General features: G+C 44.7%; 1 protein-coding gene across 1 annotated transcript in view; it reads left to right on the top strand.

Moving 5' to 3' along the window:
* sls (sallimus) overlaps positions 1–22,578 on the top strand; it is a 285,614-nt gene that overhangs the window by 174,056 nt on the left and 88,980 nt on the right. The window lies entirely within an intron of this gene.

The raw sequence follows: 22,578 nt of genomic DNA, 5'->3' as shown, positions 1-22,578 counted from the left end.
CATGCCGTCGGAGCTCACCCGCTTCCAGCAGCTCCTTACCGAGGAGGACCTTGGCGACCGGCGCCCCTCCCAACTGATGCGCCCGATGCGACAGCTTCTCGGGCACCGCGACATCCTCACTCACTCAGCGTTGCTTCGAGAGCTTTTCCTCCAACGCGTTTCCCAGCCCATCCGCCTCGTCCTCGCGGCGGCCGGTGACGTCACCCTGGACCGCCTGGCGGAGCTCGCCGATGAGGTGACCTCCCCGTCCATCATTGCTGTCTTACTGTTTACAGACCCAGCAATTTGGCGCCTTGAGGCCCGCATTGATTAGCTCGCCACCTCAATCACCGCACTCCAGAAACTCCCGCAGGGAAACCGTTTGCCTCGTCTCGGTCATCGCGCTCTTCCGCGCACACGTCAAACTCGGAGTCCCAGCCCTCCGCCTCCCTGATGGTACCCCGGCGTTTCCGACACCGAGCCACGAATTGCACACATCCCTGTTCGTGGCCGGGAAACGCCCGCCAAGTTCACTGACAGTGGCGTGTGGTCTCGCTTGTCGTCCCAGCCGCCTTTTTATGGTAACCGACAGGTTCTCCGGCGCCAGGTTCCTTATAGACACGGGCGCGTAAATCAGCATGGTTCCCCCTGCTAAGGCTGATCGTTCCAGTTCATCAGGGCAGTTGCTTCGTGCTGCCAACGCCTCGTCTATAGCGACGTACGAACTCCGATCTCTCACCCTCCACTTTCGCCTACGCCGCACTTTTCGATGGGTCATCGTCACCGCAGACGTGGTTCACCCGATCATCAGCTCGGACTTCCTCTCTTACTTTGACTTGGACGGCAGCTTGCGGCGTCGTCGTCACACAGACGGTCTGACTCGTCTCTCCATCTCTGGAGTCCTGTCCGACCTTGCTCCCATGGGCATCCGCACACTGATACCTTCCTCTCCATTTAAAAAAATCTTGGCGGATTTTCCGGAGTTAACAAAGCCAACCAACCTCACTCAGCCGCCTAAACATACGGTGACACACCACATCGTCACCCATGGTACACCAACAGCCGCTCGACCCCGCTGCTTGTTTGGGCACCGTCTAGCTATCGCCAAGCGGGAGTTCGACCACATGCTGCAGCTCAATATTATACGCCCGTCATCCAATTCGTGGGCTTCTCTGCTGTATTTAGTGCCCAAGCGTGATCCCGGTGACTGGCGTCACTGTGGAGACTATCGAGCGTTGAATGCCAAACTGGCCACGACAGCTATCCGCTGCCTCACGTCCAAGACTTTACACCGCACCTCAACAGCTGTGCCATATTTAACAAAGTGGACCTGATTAAGGCGTGCCACCAAATTTCCATAGAATCCATCAACATACCCAAAACTGCCATCACGAAGCCCTTTGGTTTGTTTGAGTACATGCGGATGCCATTTGGACTCCGCAATTCAGCTCAAACCTTCCAGCAGTTGATCGTTGAGGTCACGCGGAGCCTTCCTACTGTGTTCGCGTACCTTGACGACGTCCTCATCGCCAGCCCTGCGCCTGAAGATCATGAGCACCGTGTATGTGCTTTGTTCCAACGTCTACAGCACTACGGCCTGGTTGGGAACGCCTCCAAGTGTGTTTTCAGCGCATCTGAGTTTTTGGGCCATCACATGTCACTCGAGGGTATACACCCTCTCCCATTCCACATCAAGGCCATTCAGGATTACCCCCAGCCTACAACACTGCACCAGTTATGCCAATTCCTGGGGCTTGTGAATTTTTCCAGGCGCTTTATACCACACTGTGCAGAGCTGCCTTGCTCGCTCGCCGACCTCTTTCAGTCAACCGTTGGGCCGTCCTCTGCCATTTCTTGGTCATCAGAAGCCCAGGCCGCCTTTACTGCTGCCAAGTAAGCAGTCGCGAACGCGGCGCTTCTTATCCATCCGTGCATCAACGCCCCAGCTCGGTTAATGGTGAATGCCTCCAGCGTGGTCGTCAGTGCCGTCTTACAGCATTACTTTAACTCCAACTGGAGACCTTTGTCCTTTTACTCTCGGAAGCTTCTTCCTGCTGAGACCCACTACAGCTACTTCGGCCGAGAGCTACTAGTCATCTACACTGCGATACAGCAATTTTGACATTTTCTTGAAGGATGCCAGTTTTACATGCTGACCGATCATAAGCCACTGGCGTATGTTTTCCGCACCAACTCATCGAAGTACGTGTCACGCGAAGTCTGCCAGCTCACTTGTATTTCGGAATGTACAACCGACATCCGTCACGTGAAAGCTGCCGACAACACCGCCGCTGATGCCCTTTCTCGTATAGCTCCGGTTGACTCGCCATCTCCAACCGTCAACTGGGCCGCGTTCTCTTCCGCAGAGCAGAATGACAGAGCACTCGCCGCTTTTTGGGAGAACCCTCGTTCTCTCCGACTACGGCTTGTGCCCCATCCATGCTCGCCTGAGCCCTTGTGGCGCAATGTCTCAGCAGACTTTCCCCGCGATTTTGTTCCGGCTTCACTACGTCGCACCATTTTCCACACTGTACATGACATATGTCACCCAGGTATTTGGGCTACTCAGCGCCTTCTCACCCAGGGCTATGTCTGGTACGGAATGAACGATGATGTGCACGCTTGGATGCGCACGTGTCTGCCCTTCCAGACGACAAAGGTATCCTGTCATACCAAGACGCCTGCCCAAGCCTTCCTTCCACCCAGCCGTCGTTTCGACCATGTTCATCCAGACATTGTGGGCCCTCTACCCATGTCTCAGGGTTATTATATACTCACCATGGTCGACCGTATCACGCGCTGGCCGGAGGCTGTTCGCATTCATGACATCACCACTGAGACTGTTTCCTGCACTTTCATTTCTGCATGGGTATCTCGCTTTTGTTGTCCTGGCACCGTGACAACAGACTGTGGACGCCAATTTGAGTCCTCCCTGTTTGCTTGCCTTAATCGCATTCGCGGCGCCAGACATTGCCGTACCACTGCGTATCACCCGTGAGCCAACAGCATGGTGAAACCTTTTCACTGACAACTGAAGGCCGCCCTGGCTACCCGCCTCAACTGCACCACCTTGGTTGACGCCTTGCCCCTTGTGCTCCTGGGTTTACGGGCCGTCCTCCAGGCAAACCTACAGTGCTCAGCAGCAGAGCTGGTGTACGGCAGCTCTCTGCATCTCCCCGGAGACTTCTTTACATCAACACAGCTACCAGCCCAGCCACAAGCATTCCTACAACACCTTCTGGACTGTGTTAAAGACCTCCAGCCCACTCCGCCCCATCCTTCCCACCACAACACAATCTTCGTGCACTACGACCTGACCACTTCAACACATGTTTTCGTGCGCAACGCCGTCCGACCTCCACTAACCCCGGCTTACGACGAACCATTCCGCGTCCTCCACCGCATCCCGAAAACTGCCACCCTACTACAGAACGGCCGTGAAGAGGCAGTCAGCTTAGACCGCCTTAAGCTGGCTTACGTGGAAGCCCTGTAGCACCCTCCCTTGGGTGGCGCCTAGAACCCAGATAGCGCGCGCCCACATAAGAACAAAATAAAGATGGCGCCTGGTCGTGCCACGCGAAGCCACGCTTCGTGGTTCTTTTCCGGCGCCGATTCAGGTCAGTTGTCTTTCTCCTTCGCTCCTGAGGCATAAGCCTGCAGGCTCGTCTCAGTCCAGGAGGCGGCTATGTCGAAGATTTACAACAAGCGTGAAGTGCCAGTGAAAATCCGCACCGATGATTGGCGCGTACGTCAGCGATTAAGAAAACTTGCCGGAATGTCCATTGCAAGCCCATGTCAAGCGTGACAGACTTCTGACTATAAGTCTCTATGGTCGAATCATTGACTACACTAACAGGCGGCTTCGTGTGGCAGCATCGGTGCTCCTCCAGTGTAGCAAGGATTACACATACCTCAGCACCTGTGTCCACGAGGTATCGAACTTTGGTAGTGCAGTCGGTGACGCAGAACAGGCAGCTCAACGTTGGGTCTATGGCACTGGACACTTTCAGTGCATGGATGGCACGGGCGTTTCCCGCAAAGGCATAAGGTTGGCGGCACTGTCATGTGCAGTCGCCGTACCGGTTGTGGTACCAGCATACATTACGAAAAAGACTTGGCGATCAGCCTCAATTGCAGCTGTGGTGTCGGTCTGCTTTGAGTGAGTTGAGCTCGGTGGCCTGCTGGTCGACTTTGCAGGTGAGCAGTTAGCGTCAAGGAGACGGTCCAATCGGTCATTGCGCCCCGATGTGTGGAATGGAGAAGACGCATGTGGTCTCTCGATTGTAGAGACTATGGGCACACCGACATCTATGATCTTGTTGGTTATTTGTACTAATGAGTCAAGATTTCCAACGACGACACTCAATATCGTGCACGCCTTCTGTGGCAGTCGCTGCAGAAAGAGCTTGCGAAGGATCGATGTGTCTAGTGAAGTGGTGAGGTCTCCGATTACATGCGTCATGCAACAAAGGGGATCCGTGAGCTTGCGGTCACCGAGTTGCTTCGCAGTGAGCAGCTGCTGCAACCAACGCTCTTTTAACTCTGTTGTGCAGCATTTAAGTTCTGCCGTAAGATGGTCGTACAGGTTGTGATTTGGCGGAGAGTGCAGAATATCCCTGATGATGGAAATAACCACAGGCGGTAAGCACACCGATGACGTGGTCATATTTTGCTGCTTGTGATGCACACGGTGTCGATGGAAAAGCAGCTCGATGCCCAGAAACCAGAGTTTCAAGCCCGACTGCCAGAACTCTGGTAACTTAAGAGCAGCGACGAAGTGAGGTACTTTGGGGTTTGGCGTAGGGACGTTGTGGGGGTGTTTCCATGCCCTGCTGGAGTGGGTAGGCTTCGAGGCTTGATCAGATTACCACTGACAAGAAGATCCATGAATGCATGGTGTGAGCATCAGGAGGGACGAGGACAGTGTCTGGGAGGTATCATTTGTGGGCTGCTTGCTTTGAAACGGTGCATATCGAGAAGCGTCATAAGTTGCCATTTGTGGGAACGCTTGAGATGATCTGTTTCCCACATCTTTAGTTTACTTGTCACTCGAATGTATGCGACCTCGAGACCTCGCGCTGATGTCAAGATGCTGCGGATCTTCTCCTAGTGTGCCACCTGGCTCGAGCACGGGGAGCCATGCAGAGGTGCAACTTCGTCTTCCTCAACCAGGCGGTGCCAACTCGCCATAGTTTCATATGAAGCATTGTAGTTGCCTCATGCAGTCAGAACCACTGAAAGAACATGAAGCAGTACCTTTTAATAGCCCAAACCAGCAGTGTTTAATCTTATGGAAAATATTATTTTACTTATAAGCCTGCATCTTATTATTAGGTAGGAGCATTTAAATTTTTATTTGTTTATTCAGTTACCGCAAGGGCTCCTGAAGGAGTATTGGGTGAGGGAAGGATACAAGGAAAACAACAAAAAAGTAAGAAGAAATTATACATTGCTAGCAGGTAAAGACGAAAGAATAAGTCACTAACATAAATATTAATAACGCAATGAAGGAAACAAAAATAATGTGTACAACTTCGACAGAGATAACTTAAATGCTGAGTGTGGTTAGTGGTGACACATTAAGGAAATATACTTAAATGTGCTCTAGAGGATGCAGGTTTGGAAATGTCAACTATGTTGTCTGGTAGATTATTCCATTGCTAAATGGCACATGGCAAAGTGGATGAATAGAATGAAATTGTCAAGCCAAAGATATGCTGGAAGCTGAGATGATTATGCAGATGCCAGGATGTACGAGATGGAAGAGTGAGCAGCAGGGTGGACGGGTGCATGCTGTGGATTATTTTGTGAAACAGGCAAAGGAATACTATGATTCCACATGATTCAAGAGACGATAGGGATTAGCACAACTTAATCATAGTCACGCTAGAGTCGCGGTAATAATCGCAGGCAATGAAGCGAGCAGCATGCGTTTGAACTTACTCGAGAGTAGCGATTAGGTAAGCTTAATGAGGTGAGCAGATAATGGCCACAAATTCCAGCTGAGGCCTAATGAATGTCTGATGTATTATGAATGTCTGTCGCGAGTTGTCTGGTAAGGGTAGGAGCACCTTGAAGGTTACGTATAAAATACCCGAGCCTACGTGAGGCTTTAGCAGTTACTTTTTCAATGTGCGCAGGCTATGACAGGTTAGGTGTAAGAAACGTAATTAGAAAAAGTAATGTTCCAGGGATGCTTCCCTGTGGTACGCCAGATGTTACATCGCAAATACTGTAGGTGTAGTTATTGACAATGGTGAATTGCTTACAGAATGAGAAGAAATTCCTTATCCAAGGTACTGTTGGGGAATTGATGTTTAAGCATGAAGGTTTAGCAAGGAGCGATTCAATCGAAGGCCTTAGTGAAATCAATGAATATTGAATCTGTCTGAGCGCACGCATCAATGTTTACAAAAATGTCTGTAGTGAATTCAATTACCTGTGTCTCACACGATAGCCCTCTTCTGAAACCAAGCTGATTTTTAAAGAAGTTCTTACTTTCTGAGTGATTTGCTACATTTGAAAAGGTTATGTGCTTTTTATACAAGCATTGCAAACAGATATTCTACAAGGACAGTATCATTTATGTTAATTAGCTTTTACGGCAACTCTGTCAAATTTTTATTGCAATTAATGCATTTCTAGGAGCTGCACATAGAAGTGGATTTTGTTGTAGCGTAATTTTTCATGGCTCACATTTGCTAAAAATAGGGAAGCGTACCTGTTGCAATGCATTAGCTATCTCAAGGAGTGCTAATCACTGAAGCTCCTGCATAAATATTAAACCTTGTCATCTGCATAACACAGCCATATGAATGGCTTTGGGCGCAAGCTGTCAAGTGAATGTCGCAAGCCTATTATTATATGGGATATATTACGTTACTTAGGCCAAACCATTTGTATATATAGTGAGGCGAACAAGGAAAATACCAGTGTGGTGTTGTTTGTACAGATCACGTACAAGAGTATTCCAATTATTATTAGTAATTTAAAATTTTTTAAAATAAATGATAAATTATCGATAACTATTATAAACTTTCATTATTAAAGATCAGAATGTTCTGGATTGCCTTCAAAAATATCAGAAGTGTTTACACCAAACTATAGTTTGTGTAGTTTTCTGGTCTGTTTATTTAATTTATTTATATGAGTACAGTTCAGTTTTCCTCCACGACGGCAAGACCATAAAGAATAAAACAATTGTGCCACATGTGTCTGACTAAAGTCCCGATTCCTTTCTGCACACTGCACCAGCGCTTGACTTGCATGACAGCAAGTCCACATACTATGATATAGCACTGCTCCTGCGTGAACTAGAGTGAAATACAAAATATATAAGCATGGCTGTAAAGCTGGCCTGGTAGACCTATGAAACTGACAAGACATTCGATCATTATAGTGGCGTACTACATACATACCAAGAAATGATCTGAATATGTCAGCAAGCGGGTTCATTTTGTACTGCAAGGCAACAGCTTGACGTGACAGCTTTCTCATTGCCATTACAGCATACTATTTCTACTCTCAGTGTTGCAGGAGAACAACGGATGGCACTAATGTACCCGCCAGCAAAGTGAGCACTATGTAACATTCAATGAAGCTGAAATGTCAGGCCAAGAACTTGGCTTATCAATGGGCAGTTCATTTATTGTGGCACACAGACCAGCAGTACATTTTCTCTCTTACTGCTGCTTTGTTACAAAGAGAAAAAATCTGCATCAAAGATGGTATGGGGCACCGACAATGGAGCTTAATCTGATGGCTATACTTTATCTGATGGCTCTATGGCCAGAAATGATAACTGAAATTGTTGCTTAGTTAATGCTAAGTAAGTGAGCACGTGATCCCCTTACTCGCAAAAAAATAATAGGAACACTGCACTGTTTTGCCTGCACTATTGCAGCAGATTGAATATACTGACGCATGTTAAATGGGACACATTGTACATGTTTAGTTAAAAAGCTGGTGCTTGATCACTTCATTACACAAGCTTTAGCATCCATTGCAATGCCTGGATGTTGTGTGTTTTTTTTTTTCAAATGCCAGCTTTAGCACTCAGTTTTTCTTGCATTACTTGTCTTTTATAAGTGCTTTGCTTATTAATGGCTTCCCTAGGCATTAACACGGTTTGTTTATTGTAACACAATTCACAGTGTACGTTAACGTATTTGCAAAAAAGTACTAATACTATCTTTACCTGGCCACCAACAGTATTTCCACCACAAGGCAGCATCGTGGCCGCGTCAGTCTCGCAGCCATTGCCATCTAACCAGATGGTTGAAGCTGAAGCTGTACAATCGTTGCAAGAAAAAGTGTCAGGTTGGAGCATGCCTTCTGTTCTTACACCTTCATTTCCTGCATATGACACTGACATTACAACTAGGCTCACCCTGTTTCAACTTTGCAGCTACAATAATGTAACCTGCATGGTAATGACATAATATGTGCAGTAGTACAAATGCACATGTACGAACAACATTTGTATGAAAGCATGTGCATGTGCTTGTTTTTGTGAAAGGAACAGGCGCTTGAAACAAGATCCTGGAAGCATGATATTCCATGCATTGTCTGCTTTCAATTACCAACATGGTAGTCATTCCATCAAGAATCTATGGAGCCAAAGTAAGTACACTTGCTTTAAAAAATTGCCGTATGCGTATTTCTGGTATGTATATACTGTGCATTTCTTATTTTTGGTGACAAGCTTATGTTTGTAATATAAATATAAGCTTTATTAGCTTTGTCAGCTTTTATCCTCTTTATGAAAGTGTTTCTCTGTGATAACTTGTATGACCTCTAAGCAATCAGAGTGTGTTGTGACTCTTTTCTATGATCTTTGTGGTAGTAGATAAACTTTGGGTTCAATATGAATAATTGGAGATGATAGAAAGCCTAAAAAAGTACTCCTTAGATCAAATCTGTGCTTGCTGCATAGCAAGTGAAAAGATGCCTCAATAGAACATGAATAGCGTGATAAAGAATTTAATTTTGCCAAATTAAAGTGTCCTTCTATGCCTTGTAGAAGTCCTCACCTTTTGTTCTTTTCTCTGTGCAAGTTTACATGAAGTAACTTCTTCAACCTGTTTCTAAGCTTTCTTTAATCTTTTCTTTATTTATGCTGACTTCAGCTACAAATTTGTTTTTAATTCAACTGCAGGGAAATACTTGTAAAAGCCTGTTAGGAAAAAAAGTATCAAAATGTACTATCACTGTCAAGCCCCTAGAAATGGGCAATAACTTATATGCATATTATCACAGACAGAAGGTGCTCTTAACCTATACAGCATCTACAGTTAGAAGAAATCCAATTCATAATATACGAGCAAAGTTCAACTCCAAATTACTTTTACAAACTGTCCTTTAGTTAGCGTGCACACAGATATAGATAAAAAATTCTACCTGTGTGAGTAGTACTTTCTTCAGTAAAATTATTTCAATGTCAGAACATCTTAGTATGCATTCTATACCTTCTTTTACATTCCATTTTACTACACATTCCATGTTCAGCTTATCACCAGCACAGTAGCAGCCAGTTATAATCGCTGTACGCTGAAGTGATAAAACATGTAACCCGTGGTTCAAAGGTGGGTGCCAATCATCAAACCTTACAAAGTATCTCATTAAAAACTGTTGAGCGATGTTGGATTGGCTAGCATAAAATACAAACATACTCCTTTAGATAAGAAAACTGGAAAATATTGGGAAAACTAGATATCTTGCACTTACCCAGCATTTCATTAAAATGCAGTGAACTGTAGAAAACTACGCAATTCTATCAAATACTTTATGGTATTTGCTTTTACTTAGGTGATGCATACAAATATATGCGTTGGCTCTCATGACTATGAATAATATTCATACACCAGGTGCTTAAACAAAGTATATAACCAAGCTTTAAATGAAAATCATTTAGTGAGCAAAGATGAAATTAGCACTGGGTTGATCCATCTTTTGCATATACAGTCAACATCGGATTTTTCGGACCCCCTAGGAGCCGCGAAACGTCCGAAAAAATCGGGCAGTCCGTAAAAAGGAATGCATGCCTTTTACTGCCCCCAAGGGCACAAATCGCCACAAGGACGTCCAAGATCGCTCTGAAGGCCTGCTAGTAAACTTATTAGGCGTATTCGGTGCTCGTAGTGTGACAGGAGACGGGCGGGTGCACACGTGTATAATTAAGGAATTCATACTGTGTCCCGTGACAATTTCCTCTTCCCACTATTGGTATTATTCACCGCAATACTCCGCGTATGCTTCACCGCGTAACACTGCTATATTGAGACGAAGCTGACTTTTAGGAACCAAAATTGTGCAACGCGTCAGGCTTTCCGAGCTTCGAAACCGTTGGTGAGAATTACAATGGCGGAGTTGGTGCCATTGCTAACAGCAGCGAATTGTTTTAATAAAAAAACACGGCACCGAACAGGAAGAAGCATGGTATAGAATATCGAAGTAGCTAGGCCTAGCATTGCCGAGGTGGTGGCTACGGCTGTCAGCGGATCTGCGTGCAAGAGCACCTGTTCGAGCGTCGAGACAATCAAAATGGCGGCGGTAGTGGCTTCAAGCCGTTTCGGACCTGCGGTTACGGCAAAAAGCCCGGAAAATCGGACGGCGAAGGCTTCTTGCGTCCGAAATTCCAGACGCTTTTGTACATTTACTTTATGGGGTACTGTGGCGGTGCCGCGAAGGCAGGGCATGTCCGAAAAATCGGGTATCTGGAAAATCGGTCGTTGACTGTAGCAGTATTTTTTGCTATCTTGTAAATAATGAAAGTGGCTAACATTTATAAACATTCATACCCATCACAAAATTGTTTAGGACTGAAGGAAATATGAAAGTTCAGGCGTTCAACTAGAAGGCTAAGGGGAGCACAAAAATGACTTCTTTCCAAAAGATGCCTTTATCGTACTGTGATTAATGTCTGTCTTGCACAAGGCATGAAACCTAAATATTTTGCAGCACCAGTGCTTTGGTTACATGTAATGCTTCCTGGCACCTTTCAAAAGCTACTGGTATGCTGAACCAAAGTTGGCACAGCCACATTGAAGTGTAATGTGCACTGCACACACATGTACACACACAAACAGAAATATACTTCTCCAGTGTGTTTTACCTCAGAACAACCATTGAAGGAACTCACCCTTGATGAAATGTTTCAGACTAAGCCATACCTGACTTAGGAGTACAATTCCTGCCTCCTCCCACTCAGCATACAATATTCCAATTATCACATAATCTTTGAACACTTTAAGGCGTACTAACCCAGAAATATTCATTTTATTATGTCTTGCGTTTTATTACCTTATAGATTTTATTGCTTTTTAGGTAGCTGGCGACTTCATAATTGTGGTACGATGCCTCAGTTCATCAAACACGCAACTCATTCATTATATCACCCTTTAATGCGAGTACTTCAAAATTCATGCAAAGCACAGTGGCTTCTGGTGCGTTCAGCAGACTTTCTTGTTGCATCATGGAAATCCTCTGAAGTGCTTGTCAATCAGCCCAGTTCAGTGGCTTGCAAGTTGTACCATGACTGTGCCACTGAAATCTTGGCGCACACCATCACATCTGCCTTTTTTCTATTCATTCACCCTATCTTCTTCACATTCGACTCTCATGCCGTTACTTTTGTCCGAACACAGTCTTCCACTTACCTTCTCTTCTCTCTTATACCACAGAGTGTCTAATACTGTCATCTTTTCGTCACACAATCACGTTGTGGCCTGTGACACTTGTACTGGGCTGACCAACCTTTGCATCATGGGTGTGTGATACCAGATATGTGTTGATTTCAGCAATGTAGTGAGGAATCATCAACATGCTAGAAAGTGCGCCTCATTATGCATGCATTTTGAACTAGTCGCCTAAAAACTGACCAGATCATTTGTTGCATATTAGAGAAACTCCGACCCTTTACAATGATTAGAGTTGACAGCTATCTAATAAAGGAAAAAAAGTGAGACAAAAAATTTTGTGTCGGTACTTTGTTTTACAATGTTATTGAAAGGCCCCTGAAACGGTTCGGAAAAATTTTCTAGACGCGTAGGGTACAGCTAAAGTTAATCATTCGCACCACTATTTGTGTGAAGCGTCTCATATTAAGAGAGCTACGGATGATTACAAGTTACCCTCCTCCATAGCCATGCATTTTCTCCTCAACTCGTTCGCAGAATGATCGCGGCTAAGCTCCACCTTCACTGGTTATGCGTCATGATGGCACGTCATGTCATTTACTTCCGGTTCTCTAGGAGTGAGCGCGCGAAGCCTCTCCAATCTCTCCGCCAGATGCTTGGCAGTCGACCCCAAGTGAGAGCTATCGAAGCAGCGTGCGTTGTGAGCATTCTGTCACAGCGCCGAACGTGTCTGGTATTCCTGTAACCACAGGCGAGCTGGGCGTTTCGACAGATGGGTGGAGGCATAAACGCAAGCTGATGAAGGAACTTTAGCGTAGACGTACGTGAGCGGCCTGATCGGTCTGCACGGTCCAGCCACCTGTTGGCGTAGAGCTTAAGGGGACACCAAAGGCAAATATTAAGTCATGCTAAAGTGATAGATTAGTGCACAAGAATCTCTAATGCGTCAATATTATCACGAACAGAGCCTTAATAATCGAGAAATTGAGGTAAATACAGGACATGATTAGAGACTTCCCCGGGACACTCAAGTACTTGTCCGATGAGGAAAGCACACCTCAGTTAAATTTTGCCTCTAGTACTCAACCATTCGTTGCAACAAACATCCTTGTATTGTATTATAAGATGAAATAAAATGCTACTTGTCCAGTTCTATTTCATTTTTGGAAAAAATAACTAATTGAAGTTGCCCTTGACAACGACGCGGGCGGTCAAAAGGTTTCGTTTTCGCTCGACTCCGCTGCCCACGCTTTCGCGTTTCACTAGTTTCGTTATCGCATAGTGCTACGCTGGTTTTGATGGATCGCGAAACTAGCACAAACTGCAAGTAGCAGAGAACTCAACTTTCATTTGATGTCACGGGATGTCTGAACGGTCTACGCCACTTGACCAAAAAGCAGCCGCAGCGGCGAATCCACCACTATATCTTTGCTCCGTTTTACTCACCGACAGCAGGAAAGGGTGGTATGGCGTATGAAACGTCACCACTCCCCCGATTAGGTGGCGGGAGATTTGAATTTCGAAAAAGGCATTCGGACCTTTCAGATGCAATTTTATCGTAAACCAAGTCTTTTTGTGGTGCGAAACAAGTGTTGCGAAGTTTCTGGAATTGAATTTATAAAGTCCACGTCGACTTAGTATTTGCCTTCAGTGCCCCTTTAACCAGCCAAACAAAGCGCTAATATCGCTCTAATCAAGTGTAAAACATTTAGAAAAACAACGTCTTAACGATTACAGTCCTGCGAAAAATTTACACCAGCAGCAAAGAAGAATACACGTCGTCACTGCTACTATGTTTGGTTGAGCTCTCTACTACCAGGTGGCTGAACCGTGCAGACCATTATTGTTTGCGCTTCTGCTCCTCCAGTGAAACGGCACGGTCAAACGGCCAGGCCCTCTCCCTTTGCACTTTCGTTTACCCGAATACTGGACTCGCGAGACGCTATTGTGGCAGTAATTCTCCGGTGTAAAGTGACTGCCACAAATGCGCAAATCCTGGCGCCTATCGGATAGCGACAGTTCGATGCGCTGCAGCCACTCCTCGAAGTGCGCTGCGCAGTGGTCGGGACAACACGAGCAAAGCGTCTGCGCTCTGGCTGGCTCTGGCAGCCCACTGGTAGCGATAAAAAAAAATTGAATAGGCCCAAAGTGTCCTCGCGAATAAAAGTCAAAATTATAAAAATAAATAAGAACGTAGTTACCTTTCCTGGCTTTAACGTCTTGACATGGATGCCTTGGCGCAGGTGAAAAAAAAATTTTGATATTCTTTTCTGTGATATGACTACAAAAATGTACCACCACAATGCTTTGTCTCATCGGGCCTCGCTGTGTGCTTTGTCAACTTGTCTGATAGTGTGTTGGTTTGGCTTGTCTCGTATGGTCCGATGTACAACTTTAGAAGAGTCAATGCACCTTTGACAGTTTAGATGAACATTAAATCCACAAAGTTCCGGAATTTAAAATCTCAAGCACGACTTTGGAAATGTCAATGCACCTTTCGCATGAAACGTTTATGAGTACTTTATATCTATAAATTTTCGGAAATTAGATCCATGCGCTCCATAGATTCCGCGGCCTCCGCGAGATGCTGCGACTAGCCCGTTTGCCATCAAAATGCCCTCGAAACTTTGTGCTCGAATGGGGCCTTGTGTTATGCGACTTCCGGTGAATGAGTATTGCGGCGAAATCCAGCCCGATTTCACAATGTTCGCCCTGAAATGTCTTTTCTAGCGTGAAAAATACATTCTAGACGAAATACAGCATGATTTCCGGTGCCGGGGGTTCTTTTGGTCGGCGGTGCATTACAGCACAAAAAAATTTCGAAGGGGGAGGGGGGGCTGAAGCCCCATAAGCCCCCTGGAAACGCCCCTGGTTGTCACACAAGCAGACGACGCTTGCGGTGTGTCGGAAGTGCTTAAGTGCCGTGAGAAATTGTTCTTGGGCATTCTCTTTCTTTTACTCTCTTTTTCATATAAACAAATTATCTAACATTCCAACTATTACAAAAAACATTTGTTCACCATAAAATTGGAAAAATTATTGATGACGCGCCCTGGGCAGCCAATCGCATAGCTCGCTCTACTAGTATCAATAGGGCTATTTATGTCCAATGGTTAGGAGCGGCAGAAAATTCAGCCGAGCGATGTGCTGCGATCGGCAGTGATGTACATTTTTAAAACCTTATGATTAATTACACGCTTTACGCAAAGCACTTATAAGCGGCAAATAATGATCCGAAGGACATACTCTGACGACTCAGTATGTTTGTACAAGATCGTCATAATTGTTTTAGGGTCCCTTTAAAACGAAATTGTACAGTAAATTATGGCAAGGAATCAGCCATGGCTCTGAATTTTGAGAGTTAAGGTGGAAGCTCGATATGAACAAGATGCACATGTAGCTAATTCCTTCTTATGGATGCGTAAGGGTCTTGAAATGTCACAATGATGTTGCAAATCAGCTTTAAGTATACACCTTGTATACTTAAATACTTTATACTATATTTGAATACTAGATTGTATACAGCTTAAGTATACATTCTAATATTCTCAGTAGAGTTCAAAGCTCTCAAACCTACATTGCTGACTTGAACGCTTGGAAGTACTATTGTAATCCTTAAAGGCTCATTCACACAAGCGACTTGAGGTCGAGCGACCAAGTTGGTCACAAATGGTCGCTTTTCTAAAAAAGCAACTGCTTTGGGCATGACCTATACTGTACTACTTACCTGCTCAGTGAGCAGAGTGCCAGCACTGGCTCATCTTTCTACAGCTACGAACCTTGTGGTGTTACCAGTTACCCCATGCGCTGCACTTTTGTTGTCGTCTGCTCGCACCAAGCCGTACATGATGTTTGCATGGGTATGTACTCTGTACAACAAGGAAAATGAGCAAACGTGCATTGATTGAGCAAAATTAACAATAATGCCACACTGCTTCATGACTTTATGTAAATAACGACAAGGTAAGATACCTGGCATAAATAATCTTTATATAATGAGTTCCCAGTTTATGCACCTGTGTGGGAAGTGCATCAATTAGGCATGCAGTTTCCAGAAAAGATGAGGCTGCCCTAGTGTTATTTGGCATGCAGAAAATGCAGCTACATGCATTATATTGTTACATGTGGGTTTCCGTTTGTACTCCATTAGATCACGAGCATGTATCCGCAACTGCTAAATTGCATGTATTGCAAGTTCGGCGGCAAACGAGGCGTCAATAGGTTTCCCGTGCGAAGTGTACAAACAATGTCTAACTAATCGCAGGCAGAAGCTTACGCTGTAGCTTGAAGAAGACCTCGTATAAGCGCTTTCCAACCATAGAGCAAGGCCGCTTCCAAGGTCGCCTATTTTACGTGCGGCTCAGAAACATTGTCTGGGGTCCCGTCTCGCCACTGAGGATTTGCCTTTGAGCTAAAGTCTCTGTCAATGCACCTTTCTCACATCCGACGTCTCAGCCTTGCGCGGCGCACCAGTACCAGTTCCGTCTCATTCGGAAAGACTTCTACGATGCATGAGACAGGCAGCCAAGACCGTGAAATGTTTGGGGTACCTCCCTCCATACGTGACTAATGAATTTGCGGTAAGCGCCGAATGTTTTTTTTTTCATTTTTTTTCAGACTACTTTTAAGTGCTGTTCAAATTCGCCAAAAATATATCGTGCATCTAGCCGCGTTCATGGCCGCTTGGGTACGGGAGACTCCAAAACCACCATATTATAACGACTGAGAAAAACTGTGCCATGCCACCTGCCGCGATCAGCGAAACCCGTGTACTGCGGATAAATTAAGCATGTTTTCAGGCATTTGAGATATACTAAATTGACTTAAACTGACTCTACTGACATGCCTCGTGCTGACTTTCTAAAGAGAGCCCCCCCCCCCCCACCCCCCACCCCAAAAATTGTAGCGCTAAAGAAAGAGAAAAAAGTGATGAGAAGGTTTGCAGTATCACGCAACAATAAGAAAAAATAACGTAATGACAACAGTTGCAGAGTTCAAATACACATTTTCATCAAGTAAAAAAAAGTAGTATTTTCCGTCCATTTACTTCTACATTTGCACTTTATTCGTTTTCGCGGGTTTCCGGTTGTACTCCTGCAGATCACGAGCGTGTATTCGCAACGGTGAAAGGACGTCGGCACGCCTGTATGGATTGCCTAGCCGTGTTCGCGGCCGCCTGCACACATTAGATTACGGAACTTCAAGGCCAGAACCGTTTAGAAATCGTTCTATTTTGAGTTACCCATCGCGATCAGGAGAGCACATCTATCGCGGATAGATCCAAGAAGTTTCAAGGCACGAAGGGCCCTCTGGGCTGTACTTGTCGGCGATAAGGTAGCCTCGCCGCCTACGAGATTATCTGACTGAGCTATGTCGAACGCTTGGTCCCCATAGTTGGAAGTTCGAATCTTTTTATAAGTTTTTTTTAATTTGACGATGGTGAGCTTGAAATTCACCTTCTCCAGTGCACATCTGCAAGCTTGGAGTGACGCCTGACACCGGCAAAAGATGCCGACAGTGAGTGTGGCTATACACATCCAGGTACAACCAAATTAGGAAGGCCCACTAAGCTTCAACAAAGACACTCCCTCACCAGAACAGGAATTGGCCTCCCTGGTGCAGTATTCGGCCACTACCGCCAGAATGATTCCAAGATTTAACCCATGGCCCTTAGTCCCCAGTAGCTGCAGAGCACCTGACCAAGGCGGCGGTCAGACCTGTAACGCAGCAGAGGGTGCTAAGAATCTCTGGGTCCGGACAGGCCGCCAATGGAAACTGACCCTGTCAACCTTTAATTGCCGAACTTTGTCGAGTGAGGCTAGCTTAGCATCCTTTTTGAGAAAGTATCAGGCATTGTTTGGGAGATCATCTGCCTTAGTGAGATTAGAAGAACTGCTGACGCTTATACATTGCTGAATAACGGACATGTTCTCTGCTATAGAGGTCTCCCAATTAAGAAGCAACTCGGGGTAGGATTCATAATCCATAAGGACATAGCACGCAACATTGACAAATTCTACAGAATTATCGAGAGGGTAGCTGTAGTCGTAATCAAGCTTAATAAGAAGTAATTAGGTAATCAAGCTTAATAAGGCTAATTAAACGTAGTACAAGCCTACGCTCCAACATCCAGTCACGATGATGAAGTACATCAGTTCTTTGAAGATCTTGAATTAGCGATGAGAAAAGTGCAAAATCAGTATACTGCAGTAATGGGTGACTTCATTGCAAAAGTGGGGGAAAGCAGGCTGATGGAACAAACAATTGGCAACTACGGTGTCGATTCTAGGAACGCTAGAGGAGAGATGCTGGTAGAATTCGCAGAAAGGAAAAAGCTGAGAATAATGAACACCTTTTTCAAGGAGCGTAGCAACAGAAAGTGTACCTAGAAAAGTCCTAATGGTGAAACAAGAAATGAAATTGATTTCATACCTTAGGCTGATCCCAGCATAGTGCAGGATGTAAAAGTGCTAGGTAGGATAAAGTGCAGTGATCATAGGTTAGTGAGGGCTAGGATTCACCTCAATGTGAAGAGAGAAAGAGTAAAATTGGTCATTAAGAAGCAGGCCAACCTCGACGCAGTAAGGGTAAAAGCATGCCAATTGAGGCTGGTTCTTGCAATTAACTATTCAGCCTTAGAACAGAGAGATGAAGATGGCATAGCGGTAATGGATGAAACAGTAACTAGGCTGGCTTTACAAGCAGCAATTGAAGTGGGAGGTAAGGCACCAAGGCAACCAGTAGGTAAGCTCTCCCAAGTAAAAAATGACCTAATAAAGAAACGACAAAGAATGAAGGTGTCCAACTCAAGAGATCAGATAGAATTTGCACAACTATCAAAACTTATAAACAAGGCAAAAATAAGTGACATTCGAAATTATAACGTTAGAAAGACTGAAGAAGCCGTAAGAAATGGACGCAGCCTGATATCGGTGAGAAGGAAACTTGGCATAGGACAAGCGAAGATGTATGCACTGAAAGATAAGCAGGGTAATGTCATCAGCAATCTCTAAGAAATAGTAAAAGCAGCAGAAGAATTCTATACATACTGACCTCTACAGTACCCAGAGCAGTCAGGATACCTCAATCAGAAACACTCATGATTAGGGTACAGAAACTCCTCCTATAATTAGCGATGAGGTCAGAAGGGCCTTGCAAGACATGAAATGAGGAAGAGCGGCAGGAGAAGATGGAATAACAGTCGATTTAATCAAAGATGGAGGAGACGTAATGCCTGGAAAACTGGCGGCTCTTTATACGAAGTGTCTATCGACTGGAAGGGTGCCAGAAAAAAAGGAAGAATGCAAACATTATACTAATCCACAAAATTGGAGACGTTAAAGAACTTAAAAATTATAAGGCCATTAGCTTACTCCCAGCATTATATAAGATATTTACCAAAATAATATCCGATAGAATAAGGGCAACACTGGACTTTCGTCAACCAAGAGAACAGGCTGGCTTCAGGAAGGGATACTCTACAATGGATCACATCCATGTCATTAATCAGGTTATCGAGAAATCAGCAGAGTACAATAGGCCTCCCTATATAGCTTTCATAGATTACGAAAAGGCATTTGATTCAGTAGAGATACCAGCAGTCATAGAGGCATTATGTAATCAAGGAGTACAGACTGCTAACCTAAATACCTTGGAAAATATCTACAGAAGTTCCATAGCTACCCTAGTTCTACACAAGAAAAGCAGGAAGATACCTATAAAGAAAGGGGTCAGACAGGGAGACACAATCTCTCCAATGCTATTCACTGCGTGCGTGGAAGTATTCATTAAGCTATTAAACTGGGAAGGCTTAGGAGTAAAGATAGACGGTGAATATCTCGGGAACCGTCGGTTTGCCGATGACATTGTTCTATTCAGCAACAATGCAGATGAATTACAACAAATGATTGAGGACCTTAACCGAGAGAGTGTGAGAGTGGAGTTGAAAATTAATATGCAGAAGACAAAGGTAATGATGAATAGCCGGGCAAGGGAACAAGAGTTCAAGATCGCCAGTCAGCCTCTAGAGTCTGTGAAGGAGTACGTTTACCTAGGTCAATTAATCACAGGGAACCCTGATCATGACAAGAAAATTCATAGAATAAAAATGGGTTGGATCGCATACGGCAGACATTGTCAGCTCCTGACTGGAAGCTTATCATTATCAATGCAAAGGAAGGTGTACAATCACTGCATTTTACCATTGCTGACATATGGGGCAGAGACTTGGAGACTGAAAAAGAAGGTTAAGAACAAGTTAAGGACCGCACAAAGAGCGATGGAACGAAGATTGCTAAGCAATTGTTAAAGGGTATCGACCATATCTAGCAGCATAAAAAAATTTAATGCTGGCTTTCTAGTGAGAGCTGCACAATATATGGCAACATATATATAGCAACATATCTGGTGCATGAAAGATCCTATAAATCCTATGCTCAACAGATTCTAGCTGTGAAAGCGGTGATTATTATAACTTGGAAAGGTGGGCTGCCATAACCGAGACAGGAGTCCTCATTTGTATACATGCTTGAGGTAGACGCTGAAACACACATACACACGTTTCAGCATGCCCTCCAAGTGACCGCTCGAAATAGTGTTTACACATGAAGGTTCTATGGAAGAGCACATGAAAAGGTTCGCTAAGCTCGTGCTCAACAAATCGGGCCATTTCTCACTTGCATAGTCAACAAAATGAAGAAAAAAAACCCGCAAAAGTCATTATTTGCCGAGGAACGGAATAGTGCACCAGTTATTGGGCAGTTGCTTCTTTTGTAAATAAATGCTTTGAAATTTTGGCTGAAGTGCAAATAAACATTTTCACTATCACAAGCATTACAATAGGTCAAAATGCACCTAAATTTAAGTACATCAAACTAGTGAAGCACTTGTAAAGTGCGTGCGACTGTGTTGTAACCATGTGCTCGTTGATGCTCTGGAGGGATAACACAAGTGTCCCCTTAGCAGCGATGTCTGGAATAAAAACCAGTGCAGTCACCTTCGTAGAGTGCCACCAGCTGGGCAGGTCAGTATGTACCGTAGCTCGTGTTTTTGGGTCAGTTGCTCACTGCTGAATTTTTCACTCACAAAGCTTCTGGACCAATCAGGTGCACAGGAAGAGGATGTTAGTTTACACGGACGCTTATTTTACGTGGCGAGCAGACGCAAACAGCATGAATCAGGAGAAATTTCGTGGCGGTGATGGGCTGGTCACACATTCTGGTTTGAATATTGGTCGCCTTGAGTTGCTTTTTGGTTGCCCATTGCAATCAATCTCGCAATCTCCCCAAGTCGACTGTGTGAATGAGCCATAAAAGTAAACAGCTTTCACAGACATCTCTCTGGCTAGGTGGGAAATATTAGAAGTGAAAAGTGCTCCAGCCAAGTTTCAGAAGCCCCCACGTTCTGGGACCAGCTCGGTCCCTTCTTCGGGGAGTGACTGAAGCGGCCGAAGAAACAGGGTCCTTTAAACTCCTGTCTTGTTTTTGTTATGGTTCCTCTTCTCCATAGCGTCGCGAAGATCATGGGTGTACACAAGGAGAACCAGGCGACCGATTGATGTTGCTGTGTTTCGAATGTGTCACGACTCAAGCAAGAGTCTTCTCACTGGGTTCGTCTCGGTGTCTATCACAGAGGCCCAACGCGGTGCTCTCACTGAACACAAGAAGCACGACTAGGCAATTGATTTTGACGGTGCCCCTGTGATCGACACTGACACCAACTTCGTGAGAATACTCTTGCTTTAGTTGTCGCACATTCAGAATGTTCAGCGCGACATCAATCAATCGTCGGGGGCTTTCTCCTGTATACACCCACGACCTCTGCGACGCCACCTAGAGGAGGAATCACAACACAAAGAAAGGAGACAGAAGTTTATAAAACGCTGTTTCTTAGACCACCTTCCGTCACCCCCTAAAGAAGAGACCCAGCCAGTCCCGAAATGTCGGAAACTCCTGAAGGAGCAGTTTTCGATTCTAATATTGTAATCCTATGCTTTGCAAGCTAATTAAGACAACATTTACAATGAATACATAACTATCTCAAAACCATGCTACAGTTGTGAAATTGCACTCAGGGCCAAAATGTCTACATTCCGAAGAAAGCACTGCAAAATGTCAGAGCAAGCAGTTGTCAGGGCTAGCAACCACAAGTACTATCTACATATGAGTGCATTTCATCTGATACTTGATTAAGCCCTAATGCCATGAATTGTTCCAGCATTTTTCCATTTTCATAGAGGGTAGGACCGATTATTCTCCGACTCATTATTCCTATTAAGAAAATTCAAATTATAATGATATAATTGTAAGGTAATGCTAGATCAAGTCCTGTTTGTTTTTCTCAAAATGTCATTCGTTTTAAAGGTATTTCTACCTTGAGCTTTCTCTGGCATAGAACAGTCAATTTCGTTGTGTGTGTTGTGGGCACACATTATTTGTCTGCTCATTTTACAGAATGATTATCATGCAGTAGCTTATCTTGTCTTACTAATGTAGAGTGCAACAAAGCAGCGAAAATGTATTTATAAAGTCACATTTTTCAAAAAGGTGATGATTGTGAGTGTTTGTATTTCAAACCTTGTTGATGAGAAATTTTTCTTCTTTTCAGAGGAATATGTAGTTTCATAGATATTGCAAACAGAGATACATAATTACATTCCATGAACGTTTAGGAGCTTATGTGCAAACTTTTATTATGATGCAATAATTTTAAGCATGCAAGGGAACGTGTACAAATTTGCAAAAACAATACCAACCTGAGACTCATTTTGTTTTTCTGCTCCCATTTCATCTGAGGCGAGTCTCCTCCTTGATTTCTCTCTCTACCTCATGGTTCCACATAAACACCATGTAAAATGTGAGGGAGTAAGCAAGTGAAATGGGAAAACACAGTTTAGTGCCAGTCCCAGCTACAAGCACTCACCACTTCAAAAGACCTGGTGCCTTTAATCAAAAGCCGGCATCCT

Source organism: Dermacentor andersoni, chromosome 1, assembly GCF_023375885.2.
Source record: "Dermacentor andersoni chromosome 1, qqDerAnde1_hic_scaffold, whole genome shotgun sequence".
Classification (NCBI taxonomy): Eukaryota; Metazoa; Arthropoda; class Arachnida; order Ixodida; family Ixodidae; genus Dermacentor; species Dermacentor andersoni.
This window is presented reverse-complemented; position numbering and strand designations above follow the sequence as displayed.